Here is a 6,000-nt window from a genome sequence, read left to right as displayed (position 1 = left end):
ACATGCACACGTATGTTTATTGCGGCATTATTCACAATAGCAAAGACTTGGAACCAACCCAAATGTCCAACAATGATAGACTGGATTAAGAAAATGTGGCACATATACACCATGGAATACTATGCAGCCATAAAAAATGATGAGTTCACGTCGTTTGTAGGGACATGGATGAAATTGGAAATCATCATTCTCAGTAAACTATCGCAAGAACAAAAAACCAAACACCGCATATTCTCACTCATAGGTGGGAATTGAACAATGAGAACACATGGACACAGGAAGGGGAACATCACACTTCGGGGACTGTTGTGGGGTGGGGAGGAGGGGGGAGGGATAGCATTGGGAGATATACCTAATGCTAGATGACGAGTTGGTGGGTGCAGCGCACCAGCATGGCACATGTATACATATGTAACTTACCTGCACGTTGCGCACATGTACCATAGAGCCTAAAGTATAATAATAATAATAATAATAATAAAATAAATAAATAAATGAAAATGGGCGGAAAGTCTGGGGAATTAGTGTTTACTATAAAAAAAATTCCTGCAATGGAAATAAGACCAAGATATTTTGGATAAAAAAAAAAAAAAAAAAAGAGAGATAATCTGGTGACTAATAAAGTTTTTTGTTTTTTTTTTCTGTGGAAGGAAATGCAAATCCCTGTTCCTTTTCCATCTTTCTCTCAGGGCTCTAAGGATAGTGTGTCCATATCACCCAGCCCACTCTCAGCCCTCAAGGCTCCCTCTCCTTCTTTCCATCACTCAGCCCCTACCCCTCACACAACCAACCCACTCCCACCTCCAAACTTGCCTCTCCTCTGAGTCCAGCCTGAAGCTGAATCCCCCACTCATCCAGCTTGAAGTATGGAGCCGACACAGCCCCACGGATGATGACAGACACGGGGCCCAGTGTATAGCTGGGAGGCACAACAATGTAGAGGAGGCCCCCCTCTCCCAGAGCCAGGAGGTGGACTTCTTTGTCCTGTCCAAGATGTACTGGCAGGTCAGTCACCACAGGCGGGCAGAAGTAAGTTCCCAATGGACTTAGGTTATCCACATGGCAGCAGATGAGCACCCGCCACAGGGAGCAACCACCAAGAGCGGGTGAAGGGAGTTGTGCTGGGGATGATTGAATCTCTCTCTCTCTCTCACTCTCTGTGTGTGTGTGCATGTTTGCGTGTGTACATGGATATGTGTGTGTTCATGGCCAGAAAGGATAGGGTCGACCATGTCCCAAGCAGAGCTAGGAGGAGGAGCGTCTGAGAGTGACCCGTCTCATTTGAAGGAGTGGAGGATTCCTCCCATATATTCACTTTCTCCAGGCCACCCCTTGCTGTTCGTAATTATTCCTGGTTTTCTATAGAGATTTGGGCTTTCTCCTTTGATTTAATCACAACCAGCCCCAAGGTAAATATTGGCTCGAAAACATTGACTATGCCCCTGTTATTTCCTACAGGTCTCAGATAGGAGAGGTCAGGGACTGCATCCCAGATTTGTGTCTGTGGAAGTGATTCCTGTATCTAGGCTGCGGTTGGAACTTGGACAACAATGAGATAACGTTTCAGATGCTACAGTAAAGAGTAATAGTTAGAAAGACTTTGATATTGAGTCAAAGAGGAGGAGGGGATCAAGGAAACATGTTTTTTGAGCACTTGTGTGCCAAGCTCTGCTAGGGGCTTCGTATTCTGTATCCCATTTACTGCTTACAACAACTGAAGGCTTTTCTGTGACTACTTTCCTTGCCTGTAAAATGAAGGTGATACCTGCTCTGTATGCCTGGAGAGGTTTATGAGAGAATGCAAAAAATTGTTGAAAGCAGAAGTAAGGGTGCTATGAAAAATGTCAAAAGTTGACTTAAATAGGGGGTGAGGAAAGAATAGTTTACCTTCAATTTTGCAGCGACAGCATCCTCAGGAAATACAGCTTCTGTCCTTCAGGTAAGTAGAGTCCAGTACTCACCCAGGAGTGTCTGTTATCTGATAAGAACCATGGGAAAGGTTGAGATCTTCCCATCTGCATGGCTCCACCTTGGTGGAGAATTCCCGTAGTCCCTTCCAGAGCTAGCGGATCTCCCATGCACACCTTAACCCAGCCAGACTGCCCTGACTCAGGCCTCCCATACCTCACTGACAATTCCTCATCTCCATCTCCTTAGAAGTTTCTGAGGAAGAATGATTATATGGTTTGGTTCTGTGTCTCCACCCAAAGCTCATCTTAAATTGTAATCCCCACGTGTCAAGGGAGGAACCTGGTGTGAGGTGATGGGATCATGGGGGCAGTTTCCCTGTGCTGTTCTTGTGATAGCGAGTGAGTCTCCTGAGATCTGATGGTTTAAAAAGTGTCAGTTCTTCCTCTGCTTGCACTTCACTTCTCCCTCTTGCCACCTTGGGAAGAAGGTGCCGGCTTCCCGTTTGCCTTCTGCCATGATTGTGAGTTTCCTGAGGCCTCGCCAGCCATGCAGAACTGTGAGTCAACTAAACCTCTTTTCTTTACAAATTACCCAGTCTCAGGCTTTTCTTCATAGCAGTGTGAAAATGGACTAATACCAATGGCCTTCCTGAGGAAGAGGGTCCCTAGAATGCCGCTGAAGTTAGTCAGTCCACCATTTCCCCAGTCCTACACCTCCCTGTCCTCTCTCACCGTTCTATACCTGCACTGATGTCAAAGGTGACGGGAGACTCCGTGAAACAGACAGAAGAGAGTCAAATCATGAAGCCGCAAAGAGCTGTCAGTTCCCGATTTGACCATTTCTTATGCCAAGAATAGCAGGTAGGCCTGAGAGCAGCGCCTGGTGATTGGGTTTTTCTTATTCACAAGTGGTAAGCCCTTTTCTTTGATCATTTTTAGGATGGTTTTGTGCATAGATGCATAGATGGGAATCCCTTCCTGGGGGACTTGAAACATGTAGGAAAGTCTTTTATGAGTTTCTCCAGCCAGTTCTTTTCTACATTTCTTCCCTTGTTGTGCAGCATGGACTCCAACTGGGACAGAGCTCTGCGAATGTGGTAGTTTTTCACCCCAGGCGTGGGGACTGAGAAGAGGCCTTTATGGCATCTCTTACGTAAGATGCCTCGGCCAAAGCATTTAAGACACTTGTTTTCTGGAAACTGAGATAAACAGTTAGAATTTGGGTTTCTGGAGGCCAAAAACCAGGCCTGATTGCCAATCGGCATCCACCTTCTGCAACAAATTCTATTATCTTCTTGACATTCACATCAGTGAGTGAGTGACAGCAAAAGACCTTCAGGTCACTGACCGGAAGGTCTATCTTGGTCCACTGTAAGTTATTTTTTGGTAACATAGGGCCCAAGTTGTGTATTTCTGAGTTCAACCCAATTTTTCCATTCTGGTCCCCTGCCGGCCAGCCCAGGGCATTGACCACAAATAGGCTAAGCCTGTGATCCAATATCAAACCCTCATGGCCGGCCGGCACCACATGCCCGTGGCCATAGTGGGCAGCTGCAGGAAAGCAGCCGAAGAAGCTATGTATTCCTAGGGACAGGGCCTGGGCCCCATGCACCAGCAGCTGAGAGGGGGATCCTCCTGTCCTGAGGTCCAGCTTTGAGATCCCTTCCAGGAGCTGCTCTTGGTCCTGCCTGAGATCCTCCCCAAACCTGGAAAAGAGATAATTACTCACATTTGTGTCTGTAGGACAGGTGAGTGTAAAATAGAGCAGAAGAGAATCCCAAGACCTGAGCTTGTTTGGTACAAAACCTTAAGAGGCAAGAGAAGAAATGCTATTTTAATCTTGCATTATACACCTTCAGTTTTAACTAGCAGTAATTAATATCACAAAATGATGTTATTTTTATTTATAGACACAATATATCTTGAAACAGGTGCATACATTCTCCCAGATATGTTTTCCAGGATGAACTACTGTCTCAGTAAACATTCTGTTGACTGTCCTGATTTATAAGTTGTTTATTTAAATAGTTAAAATTATAAAATAAATAAAGCTTGGAAAACAGTCTCACATTCCCTTAGAGAGTAGTCCTGCTTATAAATCTGTAAGGTTTATATTTCACACACATGTGCACACATTCACGCACAAAAAAATTAAAAAGGCTGTGAAACTCTCAGATTATCCTTGTCAGCGCTCTGAACTATCTTTTGTTATACTTACTTTTTGCTGTTTTTAAGTAGAGCCACTGGAATTATTATATGAAGAAAAGTGTTTAGTCCTTTCCTTAGTATCAGTTAAGTCATTTAAGCATAACCACTTTTAAAAACTGTTAAAGTATTTTAATACTGTATTACATTGTGTTTTAATTACATCTCTTGATACAGACATAATTATGTTAAAATGCAGCAATTAAAAATGAGTGAAACTCTCAGCTTATAAAAACAGTGTACACAGAAAAATCCAAACTAGTATTGAAAGTGTTATTGAAAGTATAGAGAAGTGACTAGAAGAGTATATATTAAAATGCTGTTTTCAATGAGCTCTGGGTAGAATCACTACCCAGATGGGTTTTTAAAAATGTTTTTCTACATTTTTTCTGATTTTATTTTCATAATCAGAAAAATTACCATTACATATTTAAAATGTTATTTATTGATTTCACTAAATACTGTGGCAATAACTACTGCAAGTTGCTTCTTAATTCATTTTCAGCACAAAGTTGAGAATGTAAACTGACAGTTTCTCTTTTCATTTTCAAATCAATGAATAGCATTTTAATTTGAGCATCAATTCTGCCTAGAAGTTTCATGACTAATTTTTCAAGTTAATGTCTTCAAAAAACAAAACGAAAGAAAAACTCTTCATGGTTGAGATTTTCTAGGAGTGAACACACATTGCTGCTGCTACTATGAAACAACAATATCTAGAGAAAGGGATGTTGTAGTTAACAAAATATTAAGCCTAGTGGTGCATAAGCAGAAACATCCTTTTTGTTTCAACTCTTGATTATTTGGAGGGAGAAAGAGACTTCTAAATTATATCAGTGTAGCTTAGTGGTTAAACGCTCTGACTCTGGAATTAATGTGATGCAGAGTAAAACAATAAATAAATAAATAAATAAAGCAATCAGTTTTCTCACTATTCCTATAGATAACAAGAAAGCAGCTGACAAAATGTATTTTTCATTTAAAAAAACAAAAAAATTAAATCTTAGGAAGGAAACCTGCCTATCTGAGTAGACTGAGTATCCATTAGAATATGTAATATTGGGCCGGGCACAGTGGCTCAAGCCTGTAATCCCATCACTTTGGGAGGCAAAGGTGGGTGGATCACGAGGTCAGGAGTTCCAGACCAGCCTGGCCAGTATGGTGAAACAAGGTCTCTACTAAAAATACAAAAATTAGCCAGGCAGGTGGTGCACGCCTGTAGTCCCAGTTACTCGGGAGGCTGAGGCAGAAGAATTGCTTGAACCAGGGAGATGGATGTTGCCACGAGCCAAGATCACGCCACTGTACTCCAGCCTGGGTGACACAGCAAGACCTGTCTCAAAAAACAAAAACAAAACGAAACAAAAGAATATGTAATATCACAACATTAGAAGCATTCCTATTAAATCAGGAAAAAAAGCAAGGCTGCTCTCTATCACTGATATCAGTCATAATTTTAATGGATAATGGACATCTTAGCTAACAAAATAAATAAACACTACAATGCAAGAAGCAAAAGTTTCCATTATTTGCTGGCAAGTAATGGAAAACATAAGAGAATCAACTGGCAGACTATTATAACTAATGAGTTTAGCAAGTTGTTTAAATTCAAGATAAACACAAACTTTAATAATTGTTCTATTAACCAGGAATAATTATAAAATGTTCCATTATTAATAGAACAATTATAATTTTACAATTTACAAAATGTCAAAAAATTTTAATGACCAGGAATAATTCTACTAAGAATTGTGCAAAGCCTTTCTGGTAAAATCTATAAGACGTGAAAAAGAATAGAAAGCATTACTTGAATAAATGAAGACACAATTTTGTTCCTAGATGAGTAGATTCAACATTTTAAGGTGCTAATTACTGATAGACTGAA

This window comes from Pongo abelii, chromosome 6, assembly GCF_028885655.2.
Source record: "Pongo abelii isolate AG06213 chromosome 6, NHGRI_mPonAbe1-v2.0_pri, whole genome shotgun sequence".
NCBI classification, from domain to species: domain Eukaryota; kingdom Metazoa; phylum Chordata; class Mammalia; order Primates; family Hominidae; genus Pongo; species Pongo abelii.
Note: the sequence above shows the minus strand (reverse complement) of the source record.